We start from the raw sequence: 13727 nt of genomic DNA, 5'->3' as shown, positions 1-13727 counted from the left end.
TATTTGTCCTCCTCCATCCAGCAACACCTGAAACACCTGAGTGGAAGCTCCTCCCTACACTGTGTTTGAAGCAAAGCACAAAGGAGACACCTGCTGGAGCAGCTGGAGTCCTACAGACACTCAGCCTCTTCACTACACAAACACCTCCTACAACATCCACTCTTTCCACTCTGACTGCTGTGTTTGTGGAAACACTCCAACACACACCGCTTCACATACCAACATAGAAATGTGTGAAAAAGAGCTGAGCTGATATTAAACATGAGGATTTATTCAAAAATACAGAGTCAGGAACAACATCTAGGCACACATTACCTCTCAGCAGCAGAAGAACATCCTTTAAAGTCAGCACCAACATCCTTCGACTTGTTGCTCTTTAAGGAAACACAGCTGGGTTCAGGTCCAGGAGATTCTGGCCTCTTATTGATCCTAAAAGAAAAAGAATAAATGTAACAGCTTCATGAGACAGGAAGGAAAAACTGGAAATAATAAATTAAAGACATGATGAACAATCTCATAAAAATAATGTACTTACTCTTTGTCACATAACAGTCTTTTCTTAAAGTTTACACTGATATCCTTCGAGTCGTTGCTCTTTAAGGAAACACAGCTGGGTTCAGGTCCAGGTTCTGGATTAGTTTCAGGGTTATGTCCAGCTGAGCCTGGTACGCCCCACAGCTCTGGGCTTTAAAACAACACACACAGAGGTATGAGTGTGAATAATGATGGAGCAGTGATGTGAGTGCTGAGCTGTGACATGGAGAAGAGTCATGGACAGTTAGAGATGGTCATCTCACCTCTGAGCTTTGGTCTGGCTCTCATGTTCCCCACACAGAGTGCTTTTAGAGGGAGGGACTCCCTCCTCTCTGTCCTCACACTGATCCATGCTGCTCAATTCACATCAGCTCACACACACTTTCTACCTTCACCTGCAGAGGAAACACAAATCATTCATGTGCACATAAACCAAAATCCTCCTTTCCATCATGTGTGCTGTCCAAATATCAGCTGAATGCAGTCAGACAGCAGTGTGAGGCACAGGAAGCTGCCATCAGCTGCTCTACTTCTACTATCAGTCCACTACATGGAGCCATGAAGCACACATGATGCATTCACTGACACACACTGATTCACTGTGACTGGAAGTTTAAGTACATTAAGCCTCCACTCATCTACATTGTGCCTACAACCCACTGCCCCCCATCTCCCACCCCCATCAACCTCCTGGGGCCAGGAATGATTGGAACTGAATTGGAAACGGGCGTAATCAAACATAAATCTGCTATTCTTATCCAACCCGTCTGCCTGGACACAGTTTGCTGACCAATCATGGAGCCTATGATTCGCTTGGACAACAACTTCATGAATGTGGAAATGAAACTGAGTGTCAGCTGAGTGTCGAGCAGAAGAGGAATCAGAGAAAAGTGACAGAGCTGCTGACTTTACAAAGAAAACTAAAACCATGTTGAAGAGATTAAACAGATAATACAATCTAACAACAACACAGCTGCTGCAGACAAAACACATGTATGAGTGTGTGACAGGAAAAGCACTGAACAGAAGTTTACTATTAAAAATGCAGCATGTTGTAAAAAGTTTGGTCAGTGAGACTGAAAAATGGCTGCATGAGTTACTATTGTGAACAAACCCCTATAAGAACCCAGATATTACCTGAATAAGATCAAATCCTGATACGTAGTGCAGACCTTGGTAAGAGATACGGTCCAACTGGAATATAAACCTTTGGTGTGTTTAATCCAGTCAGTCTCTGAGTAACTCCACTCCTCTGCTTTCTGTTGGAAGAGAAACGAAAGTTTGTAGCACGATCCTTTTCCTCAGAGGCCTGTGTTGAATTTATATTACATCTAAGATAAAAAATAATTCACAAAGTCTGCTCTGTCCTCCTGTCCTCCCTGCAGTCTCTGTGAGCTCCGCAGAGTGATTATAAAGACCCGGAGCTCAGAGTTTCTCCAACACCGTGGTCAAGTGTGAGCCACGCCTGCCATCCGTTATCTGCCAAACTTGAGCTTCAACGCTAAGTTTTACGGTAGTGCTGCTTCTTATCCCTTTTTGCTGATCACACACATAACAACACACATGATTTTCAGGAAGTTAACAGAAATAAAGCCACAGTGTCATTTGTTTTTCACTCAAGTTGTCTTTTCTTCTTAATTTTTCTGGTAATGCTTCTTCATTCATGATTCATTCAAATCTAAAATATAGTGGGGCAAAAAAATATTTAGTCAGCCACCGATTGTGCAAGTTCCCCCACCTAAAATGATGACAGAGGTCAGTAATTTGCACCAGAGGTACACTTCAACTGTGAGAGACAGAATGTGAAAAAAAATCCATGAATTCACATGGTAGGATTTGTAAAGAATTTATTCGTAAATCAGGGTGGAAAATAAGTATTTGGTCATTCTGATTAAGATTTTCTAGTTCTGAGGTTTTGCTTTCTGTGTTCCCTCTGTACTGTGTTAGTATTGTGTCTCTGTGTTCACTTCCTGTTTTATTTCGACAGTACCATGTCCTATGTTAGTGTGTCTACTTTTGCTTCCCCTTGTCTGGTTATGTCCAATGAATCCTGCTGTGTCTCCTTTTTCTCATTCCCTGATGGCTCTTTTGTGTATATGAGCCCTTTGTTTTCTCCTGCTTGTTGCTGGTTCGTCTGTGTTGTCTCCCCGTGTCTCCGTTTAAGGTTTCAGGTTAGTTTTGTAGTTTTTTCAGTAGAGGTTATCTTAGCTTCTGCACAGGCCATCTCCACTGCACTTCACCGTTTCAATAAAGCTCACTCACTTCACAGCAGTGTCGGCATCTTGGGTCCTTTATTAAATTCAACATGGCTCGCCCCGCTAGCCGTGACATATGATGTGAAAACAATATCCAAAAAACATGAGGGACAAACAGGGAATAGTTTTAAGGTGCAGGGCCAACAAACTGAGTCTAGCCATGAACTCAGAGTTGATTGAATTAGCATTTTGAATTGGCTGATCTGAGTTACTTCAATCAAGTCTATGTTCACTTTGAGTTAAGACTAGGGATGGGTATCGAAACCCGGTTCTTGTTGAGAACCGGTTCCCACTGTTTCAATTCCTTGGAATTGTTTGCCATTTTTGCAAACGATTCCCTTATCGATTCCAGTCGCCCCGAATGACGTCACCACGTTGCGGAGCATCATTTACCCGGCAGGAAACACGGTACCTAAGCGGCTCAAACGCTCAAAAGTTTGATTATACTTTACGAGAACGGATGACAACAGGGTAACTTGCAATACTTGCAAAGTAGATATTTCATTTAAGGGAGGAAACACTGCGAATATGCAAAAGCATTTGCTCACAAAACACGCGATGACCTTAAATGAATGTCGTGTTTTTAATTCCGCTCCGGACTCGTGAATCTCAACCCAGCAGCAGCGGTAACGTTTGCATGTCCTCTCCCGTTAATGCAGCAGATAAATAATCAACTAACAGTGCATATTATGTTAGCGCGATCTGCCTTATCTGCCATTACTGCCATTACTGTGCGTTTAGGTGACCATGATGAGAGAGACAGAGTCTGGCTGGCGCTCGCTGGCAGTTCTCGCTGCAGTCTACCGGTAGCGTCTCCTTTCAGGCCAGGACAGACGAATGTCACCGAGCAGTGACTCAGTTTGTGGTCAAAGGCTTGCACCCATTTGCCACAGCAGATGCCCCCGATTTCACTTTGGTAAGTGAATGTGTTTAATTGTAGGCAGGGACATTACTGGATATTCTTGTGTAATTGCTACAGAATAATTTATGTTACACTTTGTTATTGCTACAGGAGAATATTTATTTTATTATTTTACATTTACATTTTTTTTCCTGGGGACCCTGTGACACCCATTTAAGAGCCGTAGGCTGTGGATCTCTTAAGATTTCACTGTTGGGTTTGTAAGGCCATGTTACTCCTAAATTTCTATCTTGTTCAAAGAGAAGATATAAAACAAACTTCTAAGCTAATCAACCTTAGTGTTTTCCTTTTTTAAACATAAGAATCGATAAAGAATCGGATCGTTAAACAGAATCGAAAATGGAATTGGAATCGTTAAAATCGTATCAATACCCATCCCTAGTTAAGATTATACGTGATTAATGAAAAAGAAAAAAGCCGTCATCAGCAACTGATTCTGATTTAGCAGGTTTTCAAATCTAAATGGTACCCATCCCTAGCTGGCTGTAGTTAAACCTTTACTTAAAAAGCATCCCTAGACCCAGAGGTGGGTAATAATGAGTTAAATTTACTCCGTTACATTTACTTGAGTAAGTTTTTGAAAAAAAATGTACTTTTAAAGTACCTTTTGGTACTTTAATGTCACACATGTTAATGTTAGCCATTTAAATATTAGCAGTTAGCTGAGGCCACAAGAAGAAGAGGCCCTAGAAGAACAATGGATGATAAGATTAGATTTTCAAGACTAGGCAGAGACGTGTTTTCCTTTACTGTCTCTTACAGAGGAGGGAGCAGATACCAGACGAGGTCTGGTATATGAATAATACTGGTATATGAATAATACTGGTATATGAATACATACAATGAATACATTGCAAAGTATTCACTGGGCAGCACGTAGTATGTAGATCATTGAAGGAAGAAAGTAATGAATTTGTGCACAAAGCAGATGAAACAGTGTGTGTGACTGTGTCTGACGTCACTGTGTGTGTGAGCCACAGAGAGGTGTGAAAGACAAACATCCAAACTCAGCCTGCAGTTCTGTTCTGTGATTCTATATTTGACTATCCATTGAGTTTGGTGTGCACTTCTGCTTTGTTCAGATGCAGGAGGTAGAGCTGGTCACCTACTGATTGGAAGGTTGATGGTTCGATCCCAGGCTCCTCCAACCTGTGTGTCAAGTATCTTAGGCAAGATACTAACCCCAACTTGCTCTCTGATGGATCCATCGGAGTGCGAATGCACTTAGAAAACACTGAGTACAGATACAGTTGTTGCTCCTCCTCCACATGCTTACCTGCCACAGTTTAACTCCGCCTCTCAGACAGTCATGTCACCTGATCTGCATGTTTTGTTGTACGATGACGTCATCTTGACGTTGACGAGGAGGGCGAGAAAAACTAGTTTTGTCCTGCAGATGGCGATCTTGCACCGTGTTCAGAGAGCCGACACTTTGATGGTGCTTGTCTACTCAACTTACTTTTAGCATGCGTTGGACTCTATATGAGCAGCTTCCACTCTGGTTTCACTGTTAAATACACTTGTTTGATTTCACGTGTAAAAGTTGGAAAATAAAGATTAAATTATTTGTTGGTACATTTTTTGCTTCATTTGAGGAATGAACTGTTAAGGTGGAGAAATGAATCAGGTTAAAATAGTGGTGCTTTAAATCAGTGCAGATGTATAATGTAATTTAACATGTTGATAATGGTTGTAGTGGGCTTGTAATGTAAATGTGTTCTGATTAAATGTGACATTAATGGTGATGCTGCATAAAACCTGATAAAACAGTTCTATTAGTGGGTCTGTGTGATCAGCATCAGTGGGTTAAGGTGAGGCCTTGATTAGTAGAACGTCATGTTGGTGTATGACAACACATGAGCCAACATCAGACTCCGAGCGCTACGATGCTCAAGATCAGAAGATCCAGTGTGACATCAGCGTTACCTGGCAACAGCAGCCCTCATCTGACTTTATTGGAGGATATTTACACCAGCAACACTGTTTAGTTTGATATCACGGATTAACAACATGCTGTGATATCCAGTTCATCTGTAATAGATACTGGATCTAATCAGTCAGCAGATATTTGATCACCTTATTTATAACTATACTAGAAACAAACACAACTGTGTTGGTGATTCATGCAAACTTGCATATCAGCCTTTTAAGGTTTTGTAGTATTGAGAACAAAGAGGTTGTGTTAGGGCTGAAAAGCCCGACTTGTTCTCCTCTGCAGGTCATCAAATGCACCACAGAAGTTTGTATTTGCAGAAGCCTGTATATGTTTGATGGCTTTATTATTCTCTGTTCAAAGACAATAAATGTGAAAAATGTCTCATGTAGTATCAGCGTCATTTAAAAATGACTGCAAACATTTAGAGAACATGTGCTGCTGTTTGTCCTACATGTCCAACACTGAACTAACCCTGAAAACGTGATGGCAGGTGGCAGATTGGAGTTCACATGAAATATCGGCTGCATGAAGACTGGAAAATATAGATGATAAAAATATGCAGCCAAACATTTGTGGACATGGATAAACTATCTGATCCAAAAAGCAGGAAGTGACACAGCTAGAAAATGAAAGTGTGTAACAGCTGAAGTCAAATGTAATGCAGAGTTGAATCTGCACTTGGATCCATCTGTGAAAGGTCCACATGTAGGGATCACATGAGTCCTGATGTTTGTCAGTCCAGCTTGAAAACTCCATCTACTGTGGGCTACATATACTGGGCTGGTAGCTCCATAGTGCTGGAAAGAAACTATTCAATGTGCATATTTTAAAATCAGAGGCTCTTCTAACACAGGAGCCATGTTGAGTTTAGATTCCAGCCGACCACCGGCAGTCTGAAATGGAATGAAGCCCATTGACAGCGAGCAGGTCTAAACAGGAATGGAACGCATCCATGGATAATACACCACTTTATTTGAAGACATCTGTAGCACTGCCTCAGTTCTGGATGTTTCCACAGACTCCTCTGGCCTCTGTGCACCTAAAGAAAAGGTCAAAGGTCAGCAGCACAGGTAGTTGGGATAAGTTTTCATTTACAAACAACAGTCGCACTTTGACAAAGTGGAGGAGCAGTGGCAATGCTCTCCATTTGTCCCATATGTGTTTACCTTTTCTTGCACATTGTACACATTATTCTGTTTCTATGTATAGAGCTATGATTTGCTATTTGTCAAGTAACATTGCTTCACTCAGTATCCCGGGTTTGTTTGTGTAAGCGTTCTGTTGCCGGCAAATCAAGCAAATCAATTCCGCCCCCTGAGTTTGATGGGTGAGGCTGACAGATAAAATTATTTCAAGATGAGAGCCAGGCGCCAGGACTGCCAAAATGAAATAAATAAATATATCATTAAATAATTAATTAAACGTGTCAATAATTAATTAAATGTGTCAATATTTAATTAATTACATGTGTCATAACTATTTATTTAATTAATTAATTCCAATTTTAATTAATTATTGACACATTTAATTAATTATTTAATGGTGTATTTAATTAATTCATTATGGCAGTCCTGGCGTTCCATACATTTAACCTTCAGTTACTCTTTATATAGTTAGGTAGGAGTCAGACCATGTTTCTTTTTAGCTGAAAAACATTACACCAGGTAACCTGCAGTGTTGAAAATGTGTTTTCTGACGATGTTTGCTACCCTACAATCCGTCCTGCTCTGTAGTAAAATCAGCGAGATTTGACCGTCCTGTTGCTCCCATTGAAATGCATACAGCCTATTTAAAAGCTAAAACTTAAAATTGTCCGTAGCCTGCTGTTGTTACCACTGTCCTGTTTGAAATGGATACTTACGAGCTAACTGACTGGATCAGAATCAGAATCAGAAAGGGTTTTATTGCCAAATGTTGAGCAGGTTTACAACATTAGGAAATTGCTGCGGTGCTTCAGTGCAAACATACTGTCATAAATTACGCTTAAATAGACATGAAAATAAAAATAAGAATAAGAATTAAAAGTGCTACGTAGAAAGATATATACATGAGTGCAGGTGGTGATTAGTGCAAACATGGAATGATGCAGTGAACACAGCGTAGGGTCATGTGTTAGTGGTGGGAACAGTCATACGGTTATTGTTCATGTGTCCAACAGCAGAGGGGAAGAAACTGTTCTTATGGCGAGAGGTTCTGGTGCGAATGGACCGGAGCCTCCTGCCTGAGGGGAGCAGGTCAAACAGACTGTGTCCAGGGTGAGAAGGGTCAGCTGAGATCCGAGCTGCACGCCCCAGTGTCCTGGAGTGTACCACACAGTGATGGAGGAGGTGAGGATGGACTCGATGATTGCAGTGTAGAATTGCATCATCGTCCGTGTTGGCAGGTTGAATTTCTTCAGCTGCCTCAGGAAGTACATCCTCTGCTGGGCTTTCTTAATGACGGAGGTGATTGTGGGCTCCCACTTCAGGTCCTGGGTGATGGTGGTACCCAGGAAGCGGAATGAGTCCACAGAGGTGATGGGGGTGTCAGACAGGATGATGGGGGGGAGTGGAGCTGTGTGCTTCCTGAAGTCCACAATAATCTCCACTGTCTTCTGGGCATTCAGCACCAGGTTGTTGTGGCTGCACCAGGACACCAGACGTTCAACCTCCCTCCTGTAACCAGACTCATCCCCGTCCGAGATGAGTCCAATAACGGTGGTGTCATCTGCAAACTTGATTAGCTTGACAGACTGGTGGGTGGAGGTGCAGCAGTTGGTGTACAGGGAGAAGAGCAGAGGAGAAAGAACACAGCCCTGAGGGGAGCCGGTGCTGATGGTCCGGGAGTCCGAGACATTCTTTCCCAGCCTCACATGCTGCTTCCTGTCCGACAGGAAGTCAGTGATCCACTGGCAGATGGGATCAGGCACATTCATCTGGGAAAGCTTGCCTCGGAGATGGTCTGGAAGGATGGTGTTGAAGGCAGAGCTGAAGTCCACAAACAGGATCCTGGCGTAGGTTCCTGGGGAGTCCAGATGCTGCAGGATGAAGTGTAGGGCCATGTTGATGGCGTCATCTACAGACCTGTTGGCTCTGTATGCAAACTGCAGGGGGTCCAGGAGGGGGGCCGTGAGGGTCTTGAGATGGGAGAGAACTAGGCGCTCAAATGACTTCATGACCACAAATGTCAGAGGTCTGTAGTCATTTAGTCCAGTGATCCTAGGTTTCTTGGGGACAGGGATTATGGTAGAGGACTTGAAGCAGGCAGGCACATGACATGCCTGCAGTGAGGAGTTAAAAATGCCAGAAAACACTGGGGCCAGCTCGTTTGCACAGTGTCTGAGGGTGGCAGGAGACACACCGTCTGGGCCGGGAGCTTTTCGAGCATTCAGACTCTTAAACTGCTTCCTCACACCTGCTTCATGAATATGAAGAGTTGTGGTGGGACGAAGTGGTGTGAAATCCTCTTTTGTGTGAGGTGAGGAGGGGGGTGTTGTAGGTGAAGTGTTTGAATGTGGTGATGGCTCTATGGAGGGGGGAGAGGTGGGGGAATGAGTGTCCAAAGTGCCTCTATTGTTGGGGCCGTTGGAGGTGTGAAGGCTGCCTGATGGCTCGTCAAAACGGCAGTAAGTCGTTGAGGGTGTTGGCCAAGAGCAAGTCATCAGTGGAGTGGGGGGTTTTAGGCTTGTAGTTGGTGATATTCCTAAAACCTTTCCACACAGAGGCCGAGTCATTCTCTGAGATCTGCTGCTGCATCTTCTCAGAGTGCTGATGTTTAGCAATGTCCACTTCTTTAGTGAACCTGTACTTGGCCTCTCTATAGCAGTCCCTGTCTCCGCTTCTGAACGCCTTTCTCTTTTCCAGCCACAGCTTTTTGAGTTTAGGAGTAAACCAGGGTTTGTCATTGTTATAACTCACCCTGGTGCGTGATGGCACAATGCTGTCCTCACAGAAGTGGATATAGGAGGTGACAGTGTCCGTAAACTCGTCCAAGCTGTTAGAAGCAGCCTTCATTGTGTCCCAGTCTGTAGACTCCAAACACGTGCGAAGCTCCTCCACAGCCTCGTTGCTCCACAGTTTTTTAGTCCTCACGACAGGTTTGGAGAGCTTCAGCCTCTGTCTGTACGCGGGGATCAGGTGGATCATGACGTGGTCAGAAAGTCCGAGTGAAGCGCGGGGCACCGCGCGATAGGCCCCGCTGATCGTGCCGTAACAGTGGTCTAATGTCCTCTCCTCTCTGGTCGGGCATTTAATATACTGCTTGTATTTGGGAAGCTCATGGCTCAGATTGGCTTTGTTAAAGTCCCCAAGAGCAATATTGAGAGAGTCCGGGAATGTCCGCTCCATGTGCAGTATCTGCTCCGCGAGTGCGCACTGAGCTGCCTGCGCATCTGCATCTGGCGGGATGTAAACAGCGGCCAGGATGAATGAAGCAAACTCCCGCGGAGAATAAAACGGTTTGCAGTAAATAAAAAAGTATTCCAGAGAGGAAGAGCAGTGCTGAGCAATCACTGTTACATCTGTGCACCAGCCACTATTGATGTAGAAGCAGACACCTCCACCTTTGGTCTTACCAGAGAGAGAGGCCTGCCGGTCCGCGCGAAGCCCTCCAGCTTGAGCGCCCAGTCCGGGATGTCCTCAGAGCCATGACTCCGTAAAACATAAGACACAGGAGGAGGCAAAGTCTCTGTTCATGCTTCTCTTTTTTTTTTTTTTTTTTTTTTCTTCTAAATGACATCAGAAACAGCAGTATGCGACATTACGTGATGGCAGAGCTTCAGTTCATCCTTTGTCATTTTTTTTTTTTTTTTTTTTTTTTTTTTAATAAATAGGACAGGGGGAATGAATGAGAGAGAGAGGGGGAGAGAAAGAAAGAAAACCAAAGAGGAGAAGAGACGGTGAGAAGGGGGGGGAAGAGAGACAAAACAAAAAAAAAAACTCCTGGGTCACCTGTATGGAGAAAAAACAACAAAAACAAACAAACAAACAAAAACAAACAGAGGAGACAGCAAACAACAAAGAGCAACATAATAATAGAGAAAACAAAGCACCATCACAATAAACTAGCTAGTCATAGATATCAGTATTTACTAAGTAATAAACGATATTGTGCAGCACGCAAGATAGACAGCGCACAGTGTGCTTTGAGGCAGCAGCCAAGAAAGCTTTAGTCCGCGTCTGTGAATACCCATGTGTGCATACCTGTGTGGATCAGCATGCTTGCATTCCAAAGGTTTCTCCATGTAATGATCTGCTAGGGAGTGTGGGGGGGCCACAGCCCCGTCCTCCAGGGTGTGAAGCGGGTATGGAGGAGATCAAAACTCCAGACATCCAGAGGCCCCCAGAACACAAGAGACCATGGAAGACCAACAGAGGGGCAGCCGCGCCACTGTCCCAGTAAGAGCTGAGGAGAGTCCCAGATGAGGGCTCGCCCAGCAGCCGCGGAGCAGAAGTCAGGGGGAGTTGCAGTGACGCGCCCGTGAGCTCCGCCGGCCCCCAGCTGCGCCTGAGTGACCGAGCCCTAGGCCGAGAGGCCGGGGGCACCCCACCTCCAAAGGGGCCCGAGCGAGCCCCAGGCCCCAGGCCCCGACAAGCGGCCGCCAAGGAGTGAGCCGGTGTGTACCCGGACGCCCACCCCCAGACACAAAGAACCACCAACACACCGACACCTGAGGGAGTCCGCCACCGGCAGGGGAGGTGGTGGTGGGTGGAGATAGGCCTCCAAACCTTGGAGGGCCTGAGGTGTCCCCAGAGAGGTGGCGTCTGATACCCAACCTGACATATAGACACAGACATACAGGCACACACAGACACAAACATCCATTCCCACCCTCATGCTCTCATATGCACTCACTCCACACTCAACCAACGTGGAGACAGACATAAAGAGACGCTGTACACACAATCACACTCCCCAAGCGTACTCTACAAACCGGGTCTAGGTACCCTTGCCCCTGGAGGGGGGAATTGCACCCAGACCCAGGTGGTGTTACCCTTTTCCCTGCGGTGGGGAGAGGCAGACCACCCCGACTCCGCAGCAGCAGGGAGGCCCCACACCCCAGACCGCAGTCGGACGGCCAACTCCTCCTACTAGCCCTCCCGCTCCAGCAGGCCGCAGAGAATGGGGGTGGGAGAAGACTCCAAACCTCCCTCCACCCGCTCATTGTAGTGTTGATGCATATGTGTTCTAAGGTGCAATTAAAACCCAGGAGGGCATGGAGCTACCTGCCAAAGAGCAGCAGGTAAGCGCATAGTCCCTCCTGCTAACCCTCAATGACTAAGTGTATTTAAAATTGAGAGGTGGGCAACGACGTCAGGGGTGAGGTATACACCCTGATGGTGATTTGGACTCCGTGATTGTGCCCACCCCCAAGATCCTATATGTATGTGTAATGAGAGTGTGAATAATGTGAATGTCTAAGTTGTGGGATAAAATTGAGGCAGAGGCAGCCAGAAGGGGACAGGGGGGGGGGGGGGGGGTAGCCTCCTCTGCACCCTGGTGACATACCCCCACTCCAAGGCCCTGCATGTGTGGGTGGTTGTGGAGGAGCGGGAAGAGGGAGGCAGCTGGAGATGGGGAGGGAAGGAAGGGAGGGGCAGGTAACCCCTCCCTGGGGCCAGCTCCCCCGCTGACCCCAGTAGGCACTCCCACCCTCCGCGACCCGCCAGGGAAGGGGGGCCCAGGCCCATCAGACCGGGGCCCAGTGCAGTAGCGCCCCCCGGCTCCACAGAGCCCTGGACAGTCCACCCAACCCCACCACAGAGAAAACTGCACCCACCCCACCAACCACACATCTTCCAGACTACATAAGACGGTAAACGCCCAGGCTGAGATCTTCCTCCACCTCTCCTGTATCTCCCCCTCCTGCAGAGAGTTCCTGAGAGAAGAAAGCTCCTGCAAAATGTGACCATCCCCCCCACCAGTTGAAGAGCCCCCCAGGCGGCTCGATGCACCGGCGGCACCCTGCTCCAGGGCCGGGCCCCCATGCACCCACCCGCCCACAACCCCGGCAACACACCAACCAGGACCCGAGCCCCCGAGGCCCGGCCCGGGCCCCAGCCCAGAGACGGAGCGCCCCCAGAACCTCACGCCCATCCCGGACCCACCCAGGGGCAGCCAGGTTGCCAGGTCAGTAACCCGCGTCCGTCAGCACAAACCCTCCCCTAGCCCCGCTGCACGCAGCCGCGAGGAAACAGTCACCTGAGAGCCAACAGAGCCCTCAACCGGACGTGACCGCTACCCCGGGTTGAGCCCCCCAAGGAAGATGCCTCCGGGGAACCCCCCGACGCCCTAAGCCTGTCCCTACCCCCTCTCCAATCACAACAGTGAAGGCGGGACCAAACTATGACCCCCCACCCCCACTAGGTGATGGAGCTGATAAAAGGGGCCCAGAGCAATTGATCTAATGTGGTGGCAGAGGCTGTGTCAAGACTAATGTAATCTAATAGATAATTTCTATATTGGTTAGAATTAAGATTATTTTTATTTTTCCAGTTCATGAGGACTGTTTTCTTGGCTATGCATAGGGCAGTGAAGATCATATGGGCTATATTCTTTTCTGAAGTGACATTATCTAAGCTGCCCAACAAACACACTAAGGGGGAGGTTGGAATGTTACATTTCAGACATTTTGATAAGTCTTCACATATCTCGCGCCAAAACTTTTGCACTGGTGGACAGAACCAAAGAGCGTGGATGTAATTGTCTGGTGTATTGCCTTGACAGTGTGAGCAGTTGTTGGAAGATGTAAAGCCCATCTTGAACATCCGATGACCTGTATAGTGCACTCTATGAAGTATTTTGTATTGTATTAATTGCAGACTGGGATTTTTAATTAATTTAAAAGTTTTTAAGCAAATCTGAGACCAGAAGTTTTGGTCTAGGTTGACTGATAAATCTGCTTCCCACTTTGCAGTAGGAAGGGATATTGATTCATCTAATTTAGAAAGTGTTCTGTATATTTTAGATAATAATTTGGGGGATTTAAGAGTAAGAAAATGTGCCGCACTTAGTGGTGTTTGTAATTCAACTTGACTGAGGTTAAATTTCTTTTTTACTATGGATTTAATTTGTTGATATTCTAAAAACCTTGTCTTGTTGA

At 46.0% G+C, this 13727-nt stretch overlaps 1 protein-coding gene across 1 annotated transcript in view; it reads right to left on the bottom strand.

Moving 5' to 3' along the window:
• The window catches only part of LOC309702568 (uncharacterized protein), a 1257380-nt gene that overhangs the window by 581816 nt on the left and 661837 nt on the right, over positions 1–13727 (bottom strand). The gene's annotated exons all lie outside the window — the stretch shown is intronic.

The sequence above is a fragment of the Aulonocara stuartgranti genome (genome assembly GCF_965226115.1).
Source record: "Aulonocara stuartgranti genome assembly, chromosome: 3".
In the NCBI taxonomy this organism is placed as follows: Eukaryota; Metazoa; Chordata; class Actinopteri; order Cichliformes; family Cichlidae; genus Aulonocara; species Aulonocara stuartgranti.
The sequence above is the reverse complement of the archived record's forward strand: the minus strand, read 5'-3'. Positions and strand labels throughout refer to the sequence as shown.